The sequence below is a fragment of the Bison bison genome, unplaced genomic scaffold, assembly GCF_000754665.1.
Source record: "Bison bison bison isolate TAMUID 2011002044 unplaced genomic scaffold, Bison_UMD1.0 scf7180017864471, whole genome shotgun sequence".
NCBI lineage: Eukaryota > Metazoa > Chordata > Mammalia > Artiodactyla > Bovidae > Bison > Bison bison.
Window position 1 is genome coordinate 19,980,326 of NW_011495032.1, and position 26,052 is coordinate 20,006,377.

The 26,052-nt window shown below is 39.6% G+C and overlaps 1 protein-coding gene across 4 annotated transcripts in view; it reads right to left on the reverse strand.

Annotated features, from left to right (window-relative positions):
- Nucleotides 1-26,052, reverse strand: part of ANKRD44 (ankyrin repeat domain 44) — a 314,767-nt gene that overhangs the window by 236,869 nt on the left and 51,846 nt on the right. Inside the window, exon 1 of one of the 4 annotated variants that reach the window (XM_010860892.1) lies at nt 21,368-21,429. The exons of the other annotated variants lie outside the window; for them this stretch is intronic. The gene's annotated coding sequence lies outside the window, so the exon portion shown is untranslated. Of the gene's footprint in view, nt 1-21,367; nt 21,430-26,052 lie in introns of those variants that run through there. 4 annotated transcript variants of the gene reach the window in all.

Here is a 26,052-nt window from a genome sequence, read left to right on the forward strand (position 1 = left end):
GAGCGCGCACCTATATGAGCATCTACTATCCCAGTTCCAACAACACAGCGCATGGTGGGGATGGACACACTGACAAAAATGTTTGTCATTCAGAATTCGTTCACACTAAAGAAGAGGCGATCCCAAGGTCCTGGGTAGGGCCCACTTCCTCCTGGAAGGTAGCTTCTCTTAATGGCAGTAAGTCCATCTCATCCAAATGGAAGTCAATCCATGAGGTTCCTTTCCCGGCTCTCACCCTCCTCAGCGCTCCCCATCCTCTGCATCAGCTTTTGAATCTAAAACAGAGGATAGCTCTTGAGCACTTCTCACAAGGACAGATGGAACGTGCTGCCACACCACTGATTGCCAAAACACCACCTCACATGCGGATAGTTTTCCAACAAGGTTCTTTCATATTTGTTAGCTTATCTGACCCTCATCCTCTTCCTTTGAGCCTAATATTCTCTCATAATACTTTTCAATGGTCTGAGCTTTACTGGCATAAAATATGGTCCCAGTACATTTCCTGGGCTGCTTTGCTTTGATGCACACTCCCATGGGTAGAAGTGAGGTGAAAGTCACTCAGTCGTGTCCAATTCTTTGGGACCCCATGGACTGTAGAGTCCATGGAATTCTCCAGGCTAGAATACTGGAGTGGGCAGCCTTTCCCTTCTCCAGAGGATCTTCCCAACCCAGGGATCAAACCCAGATCTCCCGAATTGCAGGCAAATTCTTTACCAGCTAAGCCACCAGAGAAGTCCCATGGGTAGAAAGAGAGCAAAATTTGAAACCAGAGAGCCTGGCTCCATCTAATTCTAGACTCTCACTTACCAGCTCCATGGCTCAGTTTTGTTTTGTTTTTCTGTTTTTTCTTTTTTCTTTTTTAATTGAAGGATAATCGCTTTACAGAATTGTGTTGGCTTCTGCCAAACCTCAACATGAATCAGTATGGCTCAGTTTGTGACATCATTTTCTCCGGGACCATCTCCTCGTATGACCGACTGGTTCATATGAAGCAGAACCAGTGCTTCCTGTGCGACTTCATCCACTGCTCTTAAAAGGATCCAGTGGGATAAAACATCCAAAAGCATTCTGTAATGTGATGTCCTAGCTTCTTCCCAGAAATGATCAACATGCCTCTCAGCTGCTGCATGTTTCTGACCAAAGTCAAACTTCTAGAAAACACAAATTGGATTACATCAATGATATTAAACTAAGGACTGCACTTTTATTCTTCATCCAATATCTGATGAGTTCTAAATTGACTTGACTTAAAGTGAATAAACAAAAACTGCTTATATTCTCTTTTGTATCATGGTTTCTCATTGTTTAGCCATAACTCAAGTGTAACCACACTCATCTTGGGCCAAGAAAAGTAATGGAATGAAACAATTCAAAACCACACACTGTTCAATTGTTCTGTCACTTTTCTCTCACAGGACACCACAAAACTGGAATGACAGGAGAATGTCTAGGGACCACTAGCCATATTTTTTTCTATAACTAAATAATATATAAATATATTATCCATTTAAAAGTCCCCCAAATACCAAAACATAGAGAAAATTTAAAAAAACCACCCATCTTCACTCCCGAAAAGTAGTTAGCCATTGGTCTGTCTGGTGTGCATCCTGCTAGACTTCTTTCTGCAAATCAACTATATGCATTTATGTACAGAAATCTCTTATTCTGTCTTGTAACATAATTGAGATCATACTTTAAGAGTTGTCCTACAACCTGGTTTTTTGACTTTTTGTAGATTTTCACATGTCATGCATTCCTATCCACCTCATTCTTTCAGGTGGTGTAGGGTTTTCTGTTAGGTAAGTACCTCAATGGCATCCCACTCCAGTACTCTTGCCTGGAAAATCCCATGGGCAGTGGAGCCTGGTAGGCTGCAGTCCATGGGGTTGCAAAGAGTCGGACATAACTGAGTGACTTTGCTTTTCATTTTCATGCATTGGAGAAAGAAATGGCAACCCACTCCAGTGTTCTTGCCTGGAGAGTCCCAGGGACGGGGGAGCCTGGTGGGCTGCCATGTATGGAGTCGCACAGAGTCGGACACAACTGAAGCGACTTAGCAACATCAACAGCAAAGTACCTCAAACTTAACCTTAGTGGTGGAAATGTAATGGTTCTTGACTTCCAAAATTACAAAACTTTGTTAAAATTTTTAAATCTCCATTTGATTGCCTTTCTCCAAATTTCACCTGAAAACCACTTCCAGTAGAGTTCTACTATTCCCTTTCAATAGAGTCTTTTTAAGAGGAGGCAGGCTATACTCAATGCTAAATCTTTCAAACTGCATTCCTTATTCATTGCTACCAGCATTTGTTCAACCAGCCCTATGTTTCTCCTGCAGAGAGAATGGGCCACTACCTACTAACATGGGCTTTCCATGTTAAGACATTACAAACTTTAGCCTCACACACACACGTATACACACACTTCCTCTCTCTCTCTCTCTCTCACACACACACACACACACACACACACACAGCTAAGACAAAAGAAAGAAGGTTTGCATGTGAAAATCATTGCAAGCAATAAGAACTGTCTACCCAGTTAAGCATGGTCTTGGGTTCTATAAAAGAACTGATAGAATGATATTGCTAAATCTTCTGTAAGAGCAAAACTATATTCACTTGGAATTTTCAAGTTCAAATATTTGTTGATTGTCCACTATATGCTCAGAGGGGCTCAAAGGCAGTATGAGATCCAACCTCTGCCTTCCAGAACAAACAAAACTGTCGAAGAGGGTAGGTTTATAGGACTAAAACAAGTAACTACCACCACAAAGTAGTCCATGATTGAGTGAGCAAAGGAGTGGTTCGAGCAATGGTGCTCTAGGAGGAGCTCTCAGGAATAATAAATCAAGGGAAGTAACACCAGACAAGGCACTCTGAATAGGGGCCTCAGCACTGTACAGAGGGCTATTTGTCACATGACCATCAAATAGTAATTCTGAGTCTAAGACACTCCTGGACAAATCAGTCTAAGCGTAAGTGCATATCTGGTGATGCTCCAATAGGTAAAAACCAAAAAGGCTTAAAATACAGACTCAGAGCTTTATCCAGAATCTCTCAACCTCTACCACTTCTACAGGCCATACAGGCTACAAAGTACTTCTCTGCAAAGCCTTCCTGGCAGGACCAGAATTTAGGTTTTAGGCACTTTTCCTCTCCTAAAGGCTGACTGTGTATAAATACATTCAGAAACCATCATTGAGTATCTACTATATATCTGTTGCCTGAGTTAAGAACAGATTGAGATTACACGTGGTTCTTACCTTGAAAGCACTCACAAGTGTCTGAACAACTGAACCCACCTCCCCAGCTAGTCAATGGTACAGCCTAAATGCATTTAAAAGAAAGGACAACAGGAGAATGTACACAAGAATATTTCTGTCGGCCAATAAAAAAAAGATTTCTTGTGTTCGCTTTATAGTGTTGAGACTTGGTATCTACAGGGCCTAGTCATTTCTTTCAAGTCTGTGGTCAGAAATGTTGCCTATATATCCCTTTAATGGAGCTTTCAAATAAGTTTCCTTTTTTTGTCTCCATTCATCACAAAGATAGTCTCAATCTAAGCCCCAAACTGCCAATTCCTCCCCTCAACAACGACTGAAAAAATAAAGGAGGGAAGGAAGGAAAAAGGATGAAAAAGAAAGGAAAAAAATTTTACAGTAGGCATGAGAAAAAGAGAATTGCTATATCATGTCAAGTCCCAGTTTGTACAGAGCACATAGTGAGAGAAAACACGTGCATGCCTGTGAAGTTGCTTCAGTCGTGTCCGGCTCTTTGCGACCCCATGGACTGTAGCCCACCAGGCTCCTCTGTCCATGGGATTCTCCAGGCAAAAATACTGGAGTGGGTTCCCATGCCCTTTTCCAGAGGATCTCCCAACCCAGGAATCAAACCCACGTCTCTTACATCTCCTGCATTGACTGGTACGTTCTTTACCACTAGTGCCATCTGGGAACTCACTATACTGTATTTAAATGACTCCCACAGAAGCACCAAAGGCACAGCAACATTCAGAAATACTAGAGGGGAAAATCAAGAGAAGCAAGACATTGCTGTCTGTCTCTCGGTAGAGGTCAAGAAAACAGGTGAGACTAAGTGTTCTTGTTGACCTGGCAGTGGCAGAGATGGCAACAGTATAGAACACAGATAATGAGAGGAGTAGAGACTCATTTTTAGAGCAAACTCAACTTCTTTAGGTTGCTTGCCATCAATTGTGGGTCTCATATAATAGCTGATTTTTCCCCCTAAGAACAGACCTTTGTTCTCATATAGTACTGCACTCCTGAATGTTTCAGTACTAGTTATGATGCTTAAGAAAGGCACAAAACACTATAGCTGTCAAATTCAAAGAAGGAATCAATTCTTAAATCATCTTTTCTAAGGACTCACAAATCTATCAATAAAATGTGTTTGGAAAACAAATATTTTCCTGCCTCCGCTGTTTTTACTTTTAGTAGCATTAACTAAAAAGGTACCATTTCAGCAATATTTTTCTCAAAAACTGAGACTCATTAACTCACTTGCATTCAAGCCATGCTGCTCCTGATTTTTTTAGAAATATCTACTCAGGGGAGCATGTGCTCATTAAAAATATCTCATAGCATTCACATTCTCACTAGAAGCTTCAACGCATGTGATGTCTTCAGTGCTGACTCCATTTGTGTCCACTGTCCACTTGTGCAAATGTCTAAATGATAGATGATTAGCAAAATATAAATTACCACAAAAGAGAATCACAGAGAAAAACCTGGAGCTTAGTTACATGCCCCAGAGCATCACCTCCAAAAACACAAAAGATAGGATTTTTGTGACAGTTCTGGAACTCAATGATCAAACTCTCTATAATACTGCAATAAAAGATAATACTTGATTCATACAAAATTGACATCCTTTCCAAGTAAACTTAGTTTATCCCCACTGCTTTCCTTTACATATTGTATACCAGTAACGCACAGAAATGCAATGGCTGCCTTTCCACTCCTGAAATGCACCCAGCCCCCTCCCTTCTCAAGCTTTTGCACAGACCATTCCCTCTGTCTAGAACATTCTATACACTCTTTTCACCACATTAAATCCAATTCACCTCCTGGATCTCAATTCAAAAGGCCCTTGTCCAGAACAACCTGTCCTCACCAACCCTCCCACTGCCCATCTAGATAAGATTCCCCTGTTATGTAGGTTCTGGTAGCTTCCTGTGCTTTTCCCTCAGAGCACTTATCAGTTTGTAGAGTAATTCTATTTCTGTGTGTGTTCTTTGATTAATATCCACCAGACTGTAAGCCCTGTCAGGCCAGAGACTACGGCTGTTTTAGTTTCACTGGATTCTTGGAGCCTAGCACAATGGCTGGAATATAGTAGGCACTCAGTTTGCTAAATAAATTTAGCAAGCAAAGTTTATCCTGTCCTGCCACCCTGCCATATAAATGGTCAGACCAAATAAAGATGGAATGAGGAAAACAGTCTGTTCTGAAAACTGCCTGATAACTTGGCTTGACATAGTGCTAGTAAGTTGATTCTTTTCAGCAAATTTAGTTTATCTTGGTCTATGTTATGGTCATGACCCTGACAAAGAATGAGTTTAGTCCTAAGGGTAGCATGACATGATAGAACGATTAGGTTTGGCAGTGTAGTTCAGCGAATCCCAAAGAGCAGTGGCTTAAACAAGATAGATGCATATTTCTCCCTCATTGTAAGCAAGGTCTAAATACAAAGTTATCCAGGACTACTTCAGTGCTCTGCGGTGAGAAAGACCTGGTTCCATCTATCTTGCTGCAAACTCTCCTTAGCATCTACTTCATGCTTCTACTTCACAATCCATCAAGGCTGCTCAAGTCCAACCATTCCATCCAATTCCAGGTATTAGGAAAAAAGAACGAGGTAAAAAAGGGTGACGTGCCTCCTTTCTAGAAATTTCACACATAAGTCCTTTAGTCAGAATGTAGTCCCACAGCCACACCTAGCAGCTAGGGTAGCTAGACCATACAACCTTTATTCCAGAAGAAGTTTATATTACTTAAAAAGAAAGGAAGGCTAGATACTGAGGGACAATTAGCAGTTTCTGCCACAAAGTGCAAATATATTTTAAGGAATCTCATTTGCTGTTCCTGGTAACAGCAGGTCTCTCTTCAGGTGAATGTTATCTAAGCAAGTAAGATCGATGAAATGGGAGGAGGAAGCCTGTATGTCCAACAACGGGAAGCATCAATAATTTGAGCCTTAACGTGAACTGACAAGTTAGTCTCCATGTAAGATAAACAAGTATGACCATCACATGAGTTCTGAAATGTGTTTTCAGTTCTTCATAAATGTTTGTACCACTGACATTGTCCCAGAGTCAGACGTACAGTTTCATGCTTTATATCCTACCAATTCTACTGCAGACCTGTTTGCTTCACTCTTTGGACTAGTCTTTTAGTCTTTGGGAGTTTCAGTGTCTTTATGGATTTCAGATCTTGACAAGAGATGAAAATGTAAACAGGGGAACAAGAGTGTCCTACATCTGAGCCAGCACCGGGGAGAAACTTGCTCTGCTGCCAAAGACTGGGCCCCAAGGGAGGAGGCAAAGAGAACACCGCAGATGACCCCAGTGCTGCCAACAGGAACGTGGAGATCTGGAAGATCAAGCAGCTCATTAAGAGCTTGGAGGTAGTCCGCAGCAAAGGCTCAAGCATGGTATCATTGATCAATCCTCCCCAAGACCAGATTTTATGACTGGCAAAAATGTTACCAGATGAATTTGAAAGTGCATCTAACATTCAGTTACTAGCAAACTGTCTTTCAGTCCTGGAAGCCAGTACATTTGTACAACAAGGACTCAAGCTTCAAAACAAAGTACCTTCAAAAGGGGCTGATAGTTTACTACGGCACAACTGTAACAGAAGACGGAAAGGAAAAGAAAGTCAACCCTGACTCTGAACCCCTCAAAACAATTGCTACATTGTTGTGTGTGTGTGACAACAAATTCCATCCAGAGGCTCTTACAGCACTACTTCCGGATGACAGCTAGTTGGTGTCATTGTAGTAAATAGTAGGGGTGACTTTTTGACACACTCCAAGGAAATAAAAGAGAAGTCCTGCACGAATTCACTGAGGCTCTCCCAAAGAAACATGGTAGAGGAGATCAACCAGCCTTGCATGTTGCCCTTTCAAGTATGGAAAGTGATGTAACTATGTTCAGAAAGTAGCTGAGATGACTGGGCAGACTGCACACAGCATATGAGATCTTAGTTCCCTCACCAGGGATCAAGCCCATGCTTTTTGCAGTGAATGTACAGTCTCAGCCACCGGACCCAGCACAGTGACCCATTTACATGACATCCTCAGCTTAGACTGTGGAATAAGAAATATATGTGGTCAGTATTGGGAGAGAAGAAAAAAAAATCTGTTAAATGCTTCTCAAATGGTCTCAATGTGGGTTTTCAGAAGAAGGGCTTTTCATTTTTCTGCTAATCTCTCAAACACATTCCCTTATAATATATGTATTTGGGGTATGGTATGACTTCTACATTTCCTAAAATACCAATTGAATTGTTAGTTATGGAAGAAAACTTACATAGAAATATATACTCAAGAGGTAAGTCACACCAGATTGGTACCTTCTTTTAAAAAAAAAGAGTTGTTTAGACTTCAACTACTAAGCTCGAGGTATTTCAGAAATTAAGAAGCAGACTTTCCTGGCAGTCCAGTGGTTAAGACTCCTTGCTTTCACTGCAGGGAGCCCAGGTTTGATCCCTAGTCAGGAAACTAAGATCCCACATGCTGTGCGACAAAAAGAAAGACAGAAATTAAGTGGAAGAATTGGGCAATAAGCAAGATGGGAGTTGTTCTAAAAACAGCAAGCTAGTGACACCAGTGACAGTTGCTAGCTAGACGCGTAAAATAAATCTTTACAAAATTGCTAGAGATTCGACTTCTGTTTCTAGCTAGTCTCTCTCTCAGGGAGGCAACTTTGTGCCCAGTTTAGATTTAGTGTGGCTGCAGCAGTCTTTAAAGCAAGTTTTTTTGATTAACCACAGCAGCATGTGGTAATGTTTTACTGTGGATAAAACGTCATCTCAGAAAGACAGATCTGAGGACATGATATGCTGCATAATAACCTCACAGTTTTATGGCCCATTCTCCACTACCACCACCCCAACACACACCCATCTTCTTAAAAGTAATTGTTTGCTCTTTGCAGTCCAGAAATTCTACAACAAGCCAGCCTGTGATCAAAGACATCTCCATCAGCTTTCCCTGGACACATAATCCACAGCTGGCAAAGACTCAGAAAGACCCTATTGACCATGAATAAATTTGATTTTTTGGACCGGAGGTATGCAAAATCTTGCTATGCAGCCCACAACAATCATGCATTTGAAGATTATTCCTCCTTTTCAAGACAGATATTTTCTTTATAAATCTTGGTCCTGTTTCTGAGGTGTACCAAGACCTCAGGCCTGAAATTTCTCATAGCCAGGGCAGACTGTCAGAAAAGCTCATGATTTAAACAGAGAAAAGGAAAATAGAATTAAATTTGTCAGTGTGTGACAATGCTAATAGGCATTACACACACACACACACACACACACACACACACACACACACACACACACCAGTGCTAGAAGTCAAATAAGTTTGGGAAATACTAACTGAAAGATTTCTTTTCTTGCAGACCTTCTCAGAGCCTTTAATATTGTCAATATGCATTATGGATCTCCAAGAGGGGCACGGTAGACAGATTTTCTACTTCAACTCTTATTCATCTTACAGGCAAATGCTCTGTAGAATATACATGGCAAAATGCTAGAATGGAAAGAAATGTATCAAGATTAAATAGGGCTATCTCTGGGTATTAAAGTTTATAGGTAATTTTAATTCTCTATATTCTAAACTCCCTATCATGAATTTTTATTGCTTTTATAATCTAAAAAAAGGGTGAGAAAAAAAAATAACTCTTGAATCTATATTAATATCTTTAAAAATAAGAAGTAACTGAAAGTGAGATATTTTCTTTCTCATAAGAAATAGAGGTGTTTCTTGTTCTTTAAGATTTACTGTATACCTCCAGTATGCCAGGTTCTGATGTAGAAAGGATTTATTTTGATGATTCACTACATAGTATCAGTGGCCTGAAAGAGGAAAAGAAATTCTTTAAAGATCTTCCCACCATGTACTAATAAATAAACTAAAGCCTACAAATGTAATAAAACACTCACACAATATTAATCTGAAAAATACATATTTATACTATTGTGTTTTCCCCTTAATCATTTAAAAGATCTCCTTCTAGTAAAACTTCTTGATTTACCTTTTAATAGTACCCTATACATAAAAACTTACACTAGAAATCAAATTTTATCAATAGACCCTTAAACTCTATTATTCATTCTTTTATCAAATTATTAAATGCTATTACATGCTAGGAAATATGTAATTATTCTTGGAGAATTTCATGAAAGCAGGTCTTTCTACATGCTAGTTATTTTAGCCGGTTATTATCTATTTGGCTGCAACACTACTTATAAAATTAGAAAGAGGAAAATTAGCATAAAGAAACTAAAGTTGCAACAGACCTATGTAGCAAATATTTTATGATATGATCTGTTGCTTTGTCTTATTTTCAGTTTGATAATCCCAGTAACATGGACTACCCAGAAGAGTAAAACCAAGTTCTAATTCTGGCCAAAAGAAAACATTTTCAGTGTGCTTGGTGCTAAGGCTTCCTACATTTCCAGTTATGCCAGGCTTCTCAAAAGAGACAGGAGGAGCCAGACATCAAAGTCCATCTTTAGCGATTCCACAAACCACTTTCTTGTTAAGGCATCCCCGTCCCCAGTTACAACCACAGTGACTAAAGTCTAGTCACTCTCCAAGTTCACCATGAACAAAAGAACTCTTCTTCTAAACCCTTCAGGCTGTTCTTCCCATGGAGTATTTTCAGAGAGTTCTGGGAATGACCCCTTCCTCTCAGTTGGGGGGGCAGGTCAAGAATGGACACAGGACACTCTGACAAAGGCAGATTTTGAGCCAGACCTATCCCAGGAGGCAAAGAACATACTTCTATTCAGTCATCTCCCAAAATGAGAGTAAAAAATCTCTGGGTATTCTCTCTGCAACTCAAAGGACAGAAATCCAGGGAAATTATGTCAGCTGGAAGCTCCAGAGTGGAAATTTCAAGTCCACCAGGCTAACCACAGTCAGATGGAAGGGTCACAAATAGGTATAAGCCTTTGCTTCAAGACCTCAGTAAAGAGGCCTAAATTTTGTAACTAGCCAAATGAGCAGCAAATTTATTTGCTTGGGGAAATTACATTGCCCTGCTCTAATTAGAGCTCTGCTGGAACAGAGTTTCTAGAAAGTGTTGAGATATCCTATTTCACTGAGCAAGAGTTCTAATGACTAAAGTGGGCCCCCAAAATCATATTAGAAAAGCCATTTAGAGGAATAAATTTCCACAAATCAAACCAAAGCAAAATAAAAATAAACTAAGTCTACCATTTTTTAGTATTTACTATATACATATGTTCACCAAATATACAGTATGTTTCTAGTTCACTCTGCTGAATTGTCTTAAGATGTCAATAGCAGCAAGGAAGACTGTAACACTAGCTCAAAAGGATTCCTAGAGAGCCTAAGAAACAAGGAATACAGTGCCTCAGAAATACAGCTTTAAGACCAAAAAAATATTGTTTTATAAGTAAAAGAAACTTGGAGCACAACTCTAAATTCTGTATTTGTTGAATCAGTGTTAATAAGTTCAAGCTCATTGGGCTTTCTAAAACTAACATGCTAAAACAAATAAATGGAGGCCAAGAAAACATACATACAGGAAATATTTGTGGGCCCAAAACATGAGTTTAGAAATCAAATAGCATTACAAATAAGCATAGAACTATTGTTATGTCACCCATGAATAAAGACATGAAATGACCTATGTATAAAAGTTCCCAGTCATTGACATCATATTCCAAGACAAAAATATCAAAATAACTAAATGCTTCTCACACATAGGAGCCACACCTTAAACATGCAAAGAAATTCAAACCAACTTAGGTGGCTATAAATGACAGAGGAAGCAGCTGCTGTTAAAAAAAAGTTTTGGGTTTCTTAATAGCTCATGTCAGCAGCCACTTTAGAAAACAGGGTAATTTTTTAAATGGTTAGACACAACTCTCTTAAGCAACTATCCATGGCGAAATAGGAAAGCTGAGACAAATGTGTACACTGAGGAATACAATGGTATTTGGAGAAAATTGCTTCCCACTCTCTTACTAATTTAGCAAGTAAGAATGTATCAGCCTCAGATTGGTCAGTATCTAAGCAGCAGGCAGTAATTTTTGTTTTCTCCCCCGCCTTTCTGAAGAATTTGGAATGCATCTAATATTACTTGTTAACAATCACTTATATCCATTGCACCAGGCATATGTCTGGATAGAGCTGGGATAGAATACCCATGTGCTATGTCTCATGTTAGTTGAAACCATTGTTGAGGAGATAGAAAAATGAAGGATGGAAAAAAATCACACATGTGCAGAGACTATTTACTATTCACTTTCTACCGTCAACAAATCTAATGCCCAGCTTTGGTTTGACAATTTTTGAAAGAGAGCCATCTCTACCTCTCAAGCAGTGAATGCAAATTGTCTCTTCAGTTATCCCCTTGATCCATAGAGATGACGACTCCATTTCTGGTTAAAATACATGAATAGATGGGGGACTCTGTGGATAGCCAATTTGAAAGCTGGCTACAGGTTGGCTACATACACTGCTCATTTTAAGAAAATATATGAACATTTCCAATTACAAAGAAGATTAACTCAAGGGTGCTCATTTATACCTTAGAGAGTAAAGAGGCTGTTTGCTATAATTTTTATCAGGTCAAGAGGAAGAAGAAACTTGAGAGCAAAGTTGTTTGTGAGGTTATTTTTCATAAGAGTGGTAGAAAGTTCTGGACTGTCCCATGAGACTCACCAGATGATTCTGTATGCATTACTCAAGTCAGGAGGTGGCTGGAGCCATCACAACTGATTGTGACTCCTAAGGACACTGGCAAACCTTTACATTCCGGGAAAATTAAAAGTATCGAGGCTGATCAAATCAAAGTTGTACCTAAATTCTCCTAGGAACAGTCCAAAAACTAAGAAAGCAGGAGAAATAAAATATATATAGGCCCTATTTACAGCACTCAGATATCATGCAACCTCTTCAATCTCACTGAAATGAAAATAGAAAACAGGGGGAAAATGGGAAAGGGGAAGAGTATTTTGGATTCTTCCTCAATGCTCCATTCCTACTGTTCTATTCCTACTAGTTGTCCCCGAACCAGAAAATGACATCAGAAATGTGAACACAACACAGCACATGAGCCATGATGAAGGTCAGGCTTTGATGAAGGTAAAAGAAGGAAGAGGCAAAATACAAGAGTCCAGTTATAAGCCCACAAATAACTGTGCCCCACCATGCCTAACCCCTACATTCTTAAACCATTCTGATCAGCCAGCCTACAAAGGCAGCTTGAATTCCCAGGCCCCGGGTGCTGCCAAGTATTCTGCATTTACTGCAACAGTCTCCCCATCACTACCCCTGCCAGTGATGTAGCACTCCAACCTCATGGTGCTGCCAGACTTGCTTCCTGACATGCGTTTTCTTGAGCTCAAACACCTACAGCAGCCCGCCAGTGTCAGGCACTGTGCTAAGTGCTTTTCATGCATTACCTCCTTTCATCCTCACAACAGGACTATGAGATATATTCTCATTCTTTCCACTTCACAGATGAAGAAACTGAGGCACAGAATAGTTTAGTAATTTACCCAAAATTACACAGCTAGGATATAGCAGAACACTTACATCCTCATTTGCTTTAACATCAACAAAATAAAGTCCAAACTCTCCAGCCTCATCATCAAGCATCTATCTTTCCAGGCTTATTTCCTTCTCTTCCCCTTTGTTTCTTCCTTACTGCCTGGCATAGAACAATGCAGTTCTCTCAACGAATACGTGTTGACTGAATTACATGTCCAACTTAATAAACGATCAGTCAATTTTTATTTCATTCAAACATGGTTCCTATTTTCAATGCCATAGGGAAAAAATTGTTTCAGCTTCTGCCCAGGAAATCTAATCTTTGAACATGACTCTAGGCAACAAAGAAATTGCACAATAACTTGTTAGGTTAATTATTTATCTCCTCACTGTCACCAAGGGCTTCCAGGCAAGGTAGTAGTAACTTGTAACAGTAGTGTTACAAGTCACACTAGAGTGGGGCAAGGTTGTTGAATATGAGTCCCCAATCCAGGAAACAAACTCCTTATGATATACCGTTTTGTTCCTTGAAAGAAAATTTGACAAATCTATCATAGGGTGATCATACTGGCAGTAGCCTTGAGTACTTAGAGCAAAACTGATTGTTTTATATAAATTAGGTTTTGTTTGGTGGCAACAAGTAGGATAAAGTAAAACCCAAACTTCATTCATATAGTGCTTTGCAGGATATAAATCACTTACACATAACCTCTGATATCATCCCCACAGCAACATTCTGAGGCTTTATTATTGTCCCCATTTGGCATAGGAGGAAACTGAGATGCAAAAATGATGAGAAAAGTACCCCAAACCACAAAGCAGACAAAAGAGCCCAAGTCTCCTCTCTCCAAGTCGAATCTGAGGGTTCCAGGTGGGAAGAGCAGTTATTTTCTCACAGACCTTTCACTCTACCCAGAGCAGCTTTGGTGACAAAGACAGATTCTGCCCAACTCACTCCAAGAATCCAAGCTGAGGAGTGGAGATTCTCTAGAAGATCCAGGAAACAGCTGACAACAGGGCCCTTCTGTCACGGTTTCTGTGGGCTTAAGACACTAGCTCTGTCAACTGTACACAATAAGTAATGGTTCTTATTACTCATAAGATCCCTTCTTCCTCCTTATCCCCCTTCTTCCTGCCCATTCCCAAAATACCTGAACAATCCAGAAGCAGAAAAGAAGAAAGTAGTAACATCCACGCTCGTCGCTCCTGGTTTTCTACAAATGCTGCAATAAAGGCATGGAGCAGAGCCTTATTACCTTAACCTGGGGAGGGGGATAAGGAAGGGAATGGTGATGGTTCATTTTATGTGTCAACTTGTAGGGTGTGTTTGGAGGAGATTAACGTTTAAATGGGTGAACTTCGGGTAAAGCAGACTGCCCTCCATAATACAGATGGGCCTCATGCAATCAGTTGAAGGTCTGAGTAGAACAAAAAGACCAGCCTCCCCAGGCAAGGGGCAGTTCTCCACCATACTGCCTTAAGACTGGATCTGCATCCATTCCAGTGAGAGCTGCATCAGCTCACCGGGTCTCCAGTCTGCTGGCCCACATAGCAAATTTTGGACTTCTCATCATCACGTGAACAAATTCCCTATGAAGAATGCCATATACATATACATAAAATAGTGTGTATGCGTGTGTATGTGTGTGTGTGTATAATCCCCTGGAGAAGGGATAGGCTATCCACTCCAGTATTCTTGGGCTTCCTTGGTGGCTCAAAAGTAAAGAACCTGCCTGCAATGCAGGAGACCTGGGTTCAATCCCTGGGTTGGGAAGATCCCCTGGAGGAGGGCATGGCAACCCACTCCAGTATTCTTGCCTGGAGAATCTCCATGGACAGAGGAGCTTGGTGGGCCACAGTCCATGGGATCACAGAGTTGGACATGACTGACTGAGCAACAAAGCACACAGCATATATACAGACACACACACACTATATATATATGTACCTCATTGGTTCTGTTTCTCTGGAAATTCATGACTAACAGGGAGAATACCAATTGGCAATGGTGGAATACTGTAGGAGCAAATTTTTGCTCACAGATGAAGAAAGATCCCTGAGACAATGAAGAGGAACTCAGAGATAGGATGTGGTGTCCATGTGGAGGAAGTACTGAAGTATAGGTACTTTGTGGAGGTGCTGGAATTAAGCACACCTTTGCTAAGGGAGAACTAACATTTTCAGCTATACAAGGAGAAAGTTTATTATTCTTAAAAATTATATAATATGTAAAAAATGTGATATAAAGCTCACTTTGGTTATAAAAATACCACTAGAAAACACATTTGATGATTTTTATCAAATTAACCTTTTTGAAAGATGGCAAGATTCACATTATGAAAGAGGAATAACTTTCCCATTTTGCTTAATGTGTGAAACAATCAAGAGGCCACCAGCATACTTAAACAGTATACTGGGAAGCAAAAAAGTTTTTATGACAGAGCACAGGAAAAATACAAATTCATATTTATTTCAGATATGTAATTTCAGCAAACACATCTATTAAAATACATAATCTCATCAGCTGCACTACAGTTTATTTTTAAACAGATATTCAAAATATTTAAGCCCTAATCCTATCACAGCTGCAGCTGGATCATCAATTGTCAAGTTACAGGTTTACATTCATTCTCACCAAAATATCTGCATCATTACAGTATTTATTTTGAGGGTATTTTTCATGTGGATAATTAAAAGCATACAAGTCCATAAACATTTCATTTTTATTATCAAAGTAGTTTTCAAAGATATTTCTAGGCCCAAAATATGAAAGTGAAGTCGCTCAGTCATGTCTGACTCTTTGCGACCCCATGGACGGTAGCCTACCAGGCTCCTCCGTCCAAGGGATTTTCCAAGCAAGAATACTGCAGTAGGCTGCCATTTCCTTCTCCAGGGGATCTTCCCAACCCAGGGATCGAACCTGGGTCTTCTGCGTAGCAGACAGACGCTTTACCGTCTGGGCCATTAGAGTGATCCAAGGTTAAATTTAATGTATTTTTTTCTATGATGAAAATTTTGTACCTACGATAAAAGACTAACATAGAATGCTGACTTAGCTCAGAAATTTTAGTCTACTCATGAAAAACAATTTCTTCTGGTGGGATAATTTTAAAATTATTACACTAGACAATGACAGTTAGGATGTTTTCAGCTGTAAACATTAGAAGACAATTAAAGTTGGCTGAAGCAATCTATCTGGACATTTATATCTCTCTTAACAGTATCTTTTGAGGTAGGTGGTTCTAGCCTGAGTAGGTCAGTGGCTCGATGATGTCATCCTTTGCTCTTCCATCTTTGGTAGTGGGAGACCACCTTCTAAGAGTGGTGGCAAAAGCTCCAAACAACACATTATCACACAAGAATGTCCAAAGTAGGAACACAGGAGGCAGGGAGAGGTAAGGAGACTAGCTCCCTGAACCTCTCTCTTTTTTAAATAAGAGAGAAACATCTTTCCCAGAAGCCCTCAGTTGACTTTCCAGTAAGTCTCCTTGACCAAAATAAAGGCACATGAGCTCTTCTAAACTACTTTGTGCCAAAAAGGAATAGGATTACCATGATTAGCTAAAAAGTTTTCATTCATCCTGTAGGGTTGGGTATACCGCAGCCAGATGTCTGAACAAATTTGGGGTTCTGTTAACAAGGGGCTTCCCTGGTGGCTCAGAAGGTAAAGCGTCTGCCTGCAATGCGGGAGACCTGGGTTGGATTCCAGGGTCGGGAAGATCCCCTGGAGAAGGAATGGCAATCCACTCCAGCACTCTTGCCTGGAAAATCCCAGGGACGGAGGAGCCTGATATGCTACAGTCCATGGGGTCCCAAAGAGTTGGACACGACTTCACTTTCGCTTTCACTTTCACTTTAACAAGGAAGAAAGCAGGATGGCAATCAAGAGTGACTTCCAAAGATGGGTAAGGGAATAACAGCTTATATTGCGAGTGCTTTTAGCACCACTCACCTTATTATGCACTTTTTATACATTCTATCATTTAGTTCTCACCAGTTAGAAGCCACTGTTATCTTCATTCTCCAGATAAGGAAATCAAAGCACAGAGTGGTCATACAGTTTCTTCAGGTAAGTGATAGAACTGGGATTGAAACCCAGACAGTCTGACCTCACAGTCAGCAAAGACTTGGTCTGGGTGGCTACAAAATCTTTACAGCAGCAATGACAACTGAGGTGGCTATAAAATTTTTCCGGAGAGGTATACTAGTAAAAGGAGAACAGTTTTAAAGCTCTTCAAGTTTCAAATAAAAAGCATCTTATTTCATCCATTTTTACTACATTATGCAAAGAAGGAAGAAAAATTATTACCGGTATAACAAACTTTAGAATGCTCCTTTTAAAATATATAATGCTCCAATAAAATCTATTGCTAAAATTTTTTGTTTTAAAATTCATATATATTACCAACAATATAATAAAACTATTTCTTGATCATCTTTTTACATATTTATTACAATACATAAATATATACATTTTACTTTGCTTTCTTCCAAATCTTTTTCATTTCCAGTCTTCTTGAATATCATGTGGAATAGTGAAATTTTATTTTACTTTATTTGTTGGCTACCTACAATCCTTCTAATTTTTCACCATCAGAAATAACACAACAAAGTTTTGTGTTTTTTTCTTACAGTTTTTTTATTCTTTAGCTGTCTGTCTTTAGAATAGATTCCAAAGAGTGGGATGTCTGGGTCAAAGGGTCTTACCATTTGTATAATTTTTCACATCCACTGCCAATAGGCTCCTAAAAGAACTGAGCTATTAATAGTACTGCCAGAAATGTATGAATGTACCCATTTTTCTCATGTCACATAAGCTTTGTTTAATTTATATTTGTATTCATTAAATAGCCATAAATGGCTTCTCATTATATTTTTTTACTTCCATTTCTTTGTTTTGGAGTAGACCATTTCCCTATAGGCATATAGGCAACTATTTTCTCACGTGAAAACATGTTCCTATTCTCTGCTCATTAATCTTTTGGGTCTTAGTGCTGCTGTGATTCACGTATTTCAAAACAAGTTGGTTTAATTTCATTTCTGCAAACTGCATGCAGACTGACTGACTAATTTGTCTAGACTTACACTTGGGTGAACCCAAATTCCAGCTTGTTTCCTCAAACTCCTAGATTAATAACTGAGGCATAACTGTCAGTCTAAGTGATAAAAATATTAACAAGGATGTTTCCACTGCTTATCTTTTTCCCCAAGATACATATTAAGACCGTATACTCAAAAATTCTAAGAATAATATTTATACATCAGCCCTTGTTTTCATCGTCAACTATACTCTGCAGATAAAGGATTATTCTTTCACTATGGGATAATAGCCATTATAAGATGCCTTTTATGCCAAAATTGCAAGGTGGAAAAAGCAGTATCTTCAGATTTTGTTTTCCTTAAGTATAAAGAAAAAAACCGTCCTCAAAACAACATATACAATAAACTTTTCAATCTTAAGTAAAAAAGAAAAGACAAAAAAGGGGGAGGGAAGGATAAACAAGGAATTTGGGATTAATGGATACACACTACTATATGTAAAATAAACAACAAGGACCTACTGTGTAGCACAGGAACCTACATTTAATATCTTGTAATAACCTATGATGGAAAAGAATCTGGAAAAGTGTGTATATCTGTGTGTGTGTCTAAATCACTTTGCTGTACACCTGAAAGTACTACTACAATGTAAATCAATTATACTTCAATACGAAAAAAGAAAAGGAAAAGCAGAAGGCACATTGTTGTAAATACTTTTTTCAACTCTACTACTCTGCCTCTTACCTCCTTCTGTTACCTAAATATTTATTCTCAAACCAGAATCCCTAAGAGAGCCTTTTAAAAAATATAGATTCCTGCCCCATGCCCCAAATCTATGGGGTTGCAGCCTAATAATCTGTACTTTTAAAATATTCCCCAAGTTTTCAAATACTTTAGCTGTAAAAATTCTCATTTTAAACTAAGTCTCTTAACAAGAACCATAAGGCTAATATTTAAATTGATTTTAAATTCTGCTAAGCCAAAAATTTGTATTTACTTTTGTAGAGCTTCCCACCAGAGAAGGCAATGGCACCCCATTCCAGCACTCTTGCCTGGAAAATCCCATGGATGGAGGAGCCTGGTGGGCTGCAGTCCATGGGGTCACTAAGAGTCGGGCACGACTGAGCGACTTCACTTTCACTTTTCACTTTCATGCATTGGAGAAGGAAATGGCAACCCACTCCAGTGTTCTTGCCTGGAGAATCCCAGGGACGGGGGAGCCTGGTGGGCTGCCGTCTATGGGGTCGCACAGAGTCAGACACGACTGAAGTGACTTAGCAGCAGCAGTGCTTCCCGCCCAGGTGCGCTAGTGGTAAAGAACCCACCTGCCAATGCAGGAGACCTAAGAGATGCAAGTTTGATTCCTGGGTTGGGGAAATCCCCTGCAGAAGGGTATGGCAACCCACTCCAGTATTCTTGTCTGGAGAATCCCATGGACAGAGGAGCCTGGTGGGCTACAGTCCATGGCGTCACAAAATGTAGGACATTACTGAAGCAACTTAGCACACATAATGCTTTGGAAAGCTCTTGAAAGACAATTTAAGCTGTTGATTCATCTTTTACCTAAGAAAGAGCGGAGGCCAGAGACAAACATGTTTTGCTCTCAGCCCTTTCCAAGGTAAGGTAAGGATGCGTGGCACCCAGAATCATCACTGGTGCCAATTTACCCTCAAGAGTGCTTTCTGAAGGAAGTACTCAGGAAGCCTTAGTCCTATCGCAAAGGCTTTCTTAGTTTTTTGTTTACTTTTTCATAAATAACCAAAATCAACTTGTATAAGGGTAGCACAACCGTGAGTATTTTTATTTTTTCAAACTTTTCCTTAATGTTTCGGGGAAGTTTTTTGAGGGGGGAGGGGAGTTATTTTTATGCTTCAGGAGAAACAGAGACATAAAAAGCCTTGGTGGCATTCCCCATTTATAAACTGGTTGCTTTTGAATTCTCTTCACTGACAGGCATTATTAGAATTTTATTCTAAGATGTCCAAAAGTGCAGCGGATAGTTTATTACTGTCTTCAATAATGCTGATTTCTGCATTACTCTATTAATAAGGGTTATTCTGTATGCATATATTCCACATATGTACGTAATATATATATAAAGAGAAACTTGGATGCATTTGCAAATCGGAAGGATATTAACGAAAAAGCCTTCATAAGTCAATGCTTTACTAACTCTCCAAGGTATTTCCACAAGGTATTTAAATCACAGAAAAGCACTTCAGCTGCGGCCTCGGCTGCATGGAGAGAAAACCCTGTGGTTAGAGTTTTACCTTCTTTCTGCAGCCCCCAAAAAAAGACAGCTGTGCTATGTGAAGAGAACTCTGAGGAGACAGGGCAATCAATACCACATGATCCTGCAGTCAAGGAAACATGTTAACTGCAGCCTTCTGAACCGGCTAAATCTTACTATTCAGCTTCATTCCAGAAACAACATTAGTAACCAATCCTGCATTCCTTGAAAGATTAGTGTTTCTGAGTTCAGCCTCCCCCAGTGGAAGTTTTCTTTACCCAATTTTACAATACACAGGCTGCAAATCTTTTGATCTCATTGAACTAAAACAGGCAAAAGCATTCAATATCTTACTCCATAGTTTCATGTTAAGCTTCCAACTGCAGGCTATAATTGGCCAGAAATTTTGATGCTTCTTGAACTATCCTACCAAAGCATCCTAACAGAGGAGCAGATCCCAAGCACAAAATTAAATTACTTTCCCTAGGGAATGTCTTAAGAATTCTTGTATATGTCCCATCTTAGTCCCTGTTATATTTATGCATTTGCTTTGATAACAAATAATATTTCTTCTAAAACTCTAGGATAAATGGATATTCCTAAAGGAGGAAGTAGGTATATTACAGCACTTCATATACCCAAGAGGGTGCACACCCATCAGATTATCTGCCTTATTCAAAATTCTTTCCTTTCCAACTGCAAACCACATCCACAAAGCAAGTTCCTGAGAGCTATTTGTACAACATGCTGCCCCAGGCCCTCACTGTGTTAACTGAACTAGAAGGCCCCTGATCACAGAGACCAGGAGGTTCCCCATCCAGTGAATGTGAGGAGATGGAGAGCAAAACATCTCTCTCTTTGGCTGGACCTGTAGCCAAGTGTTCACCCCTATGTAATCCGAGGAGTGAAGAAAGGCGGTCTTCAGAAAGGGACTAAATGAAGAAGATACTCAGAAGCAGAGGCGAGAAGTAGAATGGAATGCCACCTGGGTCTCTGATATATCCAGTCTGGGGTGGGGGCTGCCCTTCCTGGAGCTGGGCTCCATCAATTTGGAAGCTCTGTTCTCTGAGTGATTCACCTCAGCACACCACAAGGAACTCTAGTTGGCAAAACATGAGCTAAAGCAATGAAAAAGGCAACCCAGGGCCTCAGTCACCATAAGGTGAATCGCTTTTGCTGTGGTTGCAACCTTACTCCAACAACAACTTTCAATTTGAAAAAAATTAGAAATTAAGACATAGGGGCAATAAAACTAAATCAATAACCAGACAGGTTCCTAGTTGGATATAAAGTAGGTATTCCTTCTTACCTAGCAAGAAGAAACCGATCCAACCTGCCTTGCCTTAAGCTGTCATAGTTTTAGAATTGATCATCTGTAAATTATGAGTACAAAAACTTTAAAAAGAGGAAGAGGTGCAGGCCCGTCTTCCGTCTTTACCAGGACCGTGAACTTCCCTTTTCTCCAGGTTGTTATGTACTCTGCTGTTGTCACCGTGGACAGTGTGGCAAGAGGCTGCCCCACCACAGACAGCCACACGTCCACCAGCATGAGAAAGCCAGGGAAAGCAGGACTCAAGTGCTGACAAAGAGGAACAGCGCACCTCCAGTCACATAACAGAAACCAGAGCAGGACACCATGCTTAACAGAACATGCTCATGCATCCCCATGCGCACGAAATACAGAAATGCGTAAGTATGCGTCTGTGCTATTCACTGCAGGAGACCTTTAAAACGAGTGATTACTAAGTACAGTTTAAAAGTAACAAGGAATCTTACTCCATCTGTTCTAAATCGGGAAAAATAATTGAAGGAAATTCTTATAATATTCTGAATTTACATTTTTGTAATCGGGGCTAGCTCTCGTATACATGGTTTAAAAGAAAATGTACGGATGACCCATAACTTAAGATATAGTGTCTTTGAATTCATACCCCTTTCACTTATTGTTCCAGATAGAAAATAAGACAAATGGGGGAAATAATTTTAAAAGAGAGATTTAGATGAAGAACGAGTTGCCAGCAAATGCCCAACGGTGGACCAAGCTGGTTTCTAAATCAGTCGGTGCGTGAACTGAAAACCGTTAGGACTAAACCCCTAACTGTGAGGAGCATCAGTAGAAAAGATTCCTGCCTTTCTCTGTCTCTGATTGTGTGCCTTTAAATGACATTTTAACTTTAAGTCACCGACATTTAGGTACTCTCCACATTTCAGCAGTTTTACAAAAGGTATGAATAGGCACAACGGAGCCAAAGGTAAGACAATTTGAACACAATCATCTCTATCAAAGTAACGAAACCCAAGTGCATTATAGTTGTTACAATCAGGAAATAAGTCAGCCTGAGGAAGACAAGGGGGGAAACAGACAGACAGACAGATCTCCATCCTAAAGTTAAAATCTATCGTCCAGGCTCGTTTTTTTCTGTTTTTTTTTTTTTTTTTTAGTACACTTTAAGATTCATTCTGAATGGAGATACTAATTGCTCCTAACTCAATGGACTGTTCTGAGTATTAAATGAGTTCATATTTTGTATTAAAAAAAAAGATTCATTCTGAAGAAGACATCATTAATCACCTGTAGAAAGGATTAAAAACAAAAAGCTAGCTGTTTCAGAAGATGGCATAGGAAAAGAAGGGGTGTAAGTCTCTAAACATAGACACGTGCCAATAAGCTCATATTCTGAGCCAATTACTTCCCATGAAATGAGCAGCCACACGCCCCCCTGTCCAAGACTTCCTTGTATCCCCCCCAAATAGTGAACTGTGTTGTGAGGGACTTCAATACTCTCATAGATTAAACACAGGATAAAGACACAGACTATAAAAATTTAGGGAAAAAAAAAAAAAACGGACTCATGCTGTGGATGTCTCAGGAGAAGAGAAGAGAGAGAAGTCAGTAGAGGTCTCCAAATTTCTAAAAGCAGCCCATCTTCATTAAAATGGAGGGGAAGGTGAAAACATGAATCCAGGCCCTTAAAAGCAAGCACACCACTTGCACAGGTTTAGGGTTTAAAATGCAGGTGCCTGAGCTTTTAAGAAGATTTGGGGACTGGCTTGGAAGTGCAGCAGTAACTGAAGATTTCTTTATAGTCAAGGTGATCAGCTTTCTTTTAGGGCACTGTGCAAACGAAGTCAGGTGGCCAAATGCAAGTACCATGTAGACCCACAGGAAAACTGAGTATTTCCCAGTTCAAATCAATCTGACAATGGTTTTAGGAAGTATTCTTTTTTTAAAAAAGTTACACAGAAACAATTTTTAAAGCCATACAGCCTATTTTTTACTTGATAAAACTTAAAATCAACACAATACTAGTCAACTTTTATACTGATTATTTTAAAGCCATACAGACTATTTTTTACTTGATAAAACTTAAAATCAACACAATACTAGTCAACTTTTATACTGATTATTTTAAGTCTTGGGGGAAAAACAGTCAAGTCATGACTTTCTTCAGTTCCATGCTTCTTTTTTGTGTATCTTAAAACATTTTTGCACAAACCTTTTTTATTGAGGTAAAATATACCTAACAAATTTACCAGTTTAAGCATTTTCAAGTGTACATTCAGTGGCATTAACGGTATTGTTACGCAAGCATCATCACTACCTCCAGAATTTTTTCATCATCCTATACGGAAACTCTGTACCTATTAAACAACAATTCCCCCTCACCACCAACTCCTCCTACCCCCAGTAAGCACCTATTCTACGTTCCATTTCTTTGAATTTGACTATTCTGGGTCTCACATAAGTGGGATGTTAACAATATTTGTCTTTATTTTCCTTTTTGTCTGGCTTATTTCATTGAGCATAATGTCTTCAAGATTCATTCATGTTGTGGCATGTATCAGAAATTCATCCCATTTTAAGGCTAATGCATGTATGCATAAATTCGGTTTATCCATTCATCTATCAATGGACATGTGAATTGTTTCCATCTTTTGGCTATGTGAGTAATCACTGGTGTACAATTGCTCTAATCATTGGTGTACAACAATCTGCTCAAGTCTATACTTTCAGTTATTGTGGATATACACTCAGAGGTGGATTATGTTGGATCAAGTGGTAATTCTATGGTAGGATTTTTGAGGAACCACCATACTGTTTTCCAGAGCAGCTGTACCATTTTAAATTCCCACTAGCAATGCACAAGGGCTCCAATTTCTCTGCCACTTAACCAACATTTAGTGTTTTCTGGGTATTTTGATAACAGCCATCTTAATGGGTGTGAAGTGATATCTCCTGGTGGTTTTGAGTTGCATTTCCCTAAAGATTAGTGACTGTTTCATTTTCTTTTAAATAGTGTTTCAAAATATGTCTTTTTGTTTTGTTTCAGTATCTCTTTCTATATAATAGAAATGTAGTCACTGCTCTAAGGAGATAATCATGAAATGTTCTGGAAGCTCTGAAAAACTTCCAAGACACTAAAACTAAGGAGCCAAAGTTTCCGTTATCTAGGTCTCAACCAGGTGCCAAAACCCTGGGGCCTAGACATATTTTCAAAAATGCCTTTGAGGTTCTTAAACACTAGGTAAAACAGCCTTGAACACAGTTCTCCTATATTGCCAATAATGTCTTTGTTGTCAAGGAGATTAACTAGCTGAGTAAGTGGAAAGTGGGATGGTCCCAGGGTTCTGGGGTACGAGGATGGTTCATCAAGTCAAGTATTGCTGCTCCTACTTGAGGCCTTGGTTGATCAGCTCCCGCTAATGTGTACATGTGTGTGTTCACATGTGCACACATGCATTCTGTGGCACCCCTCCCAGAGCTACACCCCAACAGAACAACCCAGCAACAGATTCAACCACCTCATGATAAAAATGATTTCATAAACCTGAGAAGCAGAAACAGGCACTTAAAAGATCTTGGGGTTAAAAGCCCTGCTGTGAGATAACTCCTTGTTCAGTTCTCCAGGTCTGGGTCTCTCTTAGAGTAGCCCACCATGATTTCCAAATCCTATAAATAACCTTTCTTTCCCTTGTCCATCTAAGCTAACCTAACCCTCTCTAGGCTGCCTGAGAAATTTTCCCTTTCAAATCTTTTCTCTTCCTTTTTCATTACTAAACTGTCTTCCAATTCATAGTCATTCGTTCAACAGGCAACACATGTATGCTGGAGACCACTGTGTGTGACGGGCTGAGCTTGGTGCTGGTGATACTATGATGCCAGCCAGAAGGGACTCACCATGGAGGGGGGTCTGCCTTCCGATTCTTACTTTATCTAAAAGCCTGAAGTATTTCTGAGGGCTTACAGCCATTCTTTGTTCATCTATCAACAGAGGGTCACTTAACAACAGCTCGTTGAAAATGAAGTGGTGCAATAAAGAAAGATTCTTGAGCAAAGTCACTCATCTCGGTGGCCTCCTCAGAAAAATGGTAATACCACTCTTCCTGGAAGCAGAGACCTGAACCAAACAATCATTTATAGGGAAATTCATCAAAAAACTTTCTCAGAAAGAACAACAGTCAAAAAGAAATAGACAATCTTTTCTAAAAACTTTCACCCTAAGTCTCTATGCTAAAGATGAAGTTTCGATGACTGCAGTAGCAGCTGTCATTACTGCTGGGTCTCCTGAAGGAGGTTTAAGGTGGAGTGACAACGAGGGACCCTAGAAACTCTGAGACTTCACTGCTGAACCAAAGACCAGAACAATGTTGAAGACACAGTATATATCACTACTACCAAGCCAACAAGAACATTTGCCTCATATTAAACAACAAAGCCTGCTAACTCTTCAGAGTTGACCAGAAGAGAAAGCCTGCAAGACTAGTTCACCAGTATGAGGAAAACAGGAAAAAGATGTCAAAATCACCTTTGTTGCATGTGATGGAATAAGAGAAAACCCGAGGGCAAAATGTAAAAATGCACACAATTAGGAATCTCAACTAAAAACCTGTAATGTGTGACGTGTGCTAGGCTTTGCAGTAAGAATCTAGGTATCAGCAACTACCAACCAGAACAAAATATTCATGTACTTTTGTACAAACCAACCTTCCTGG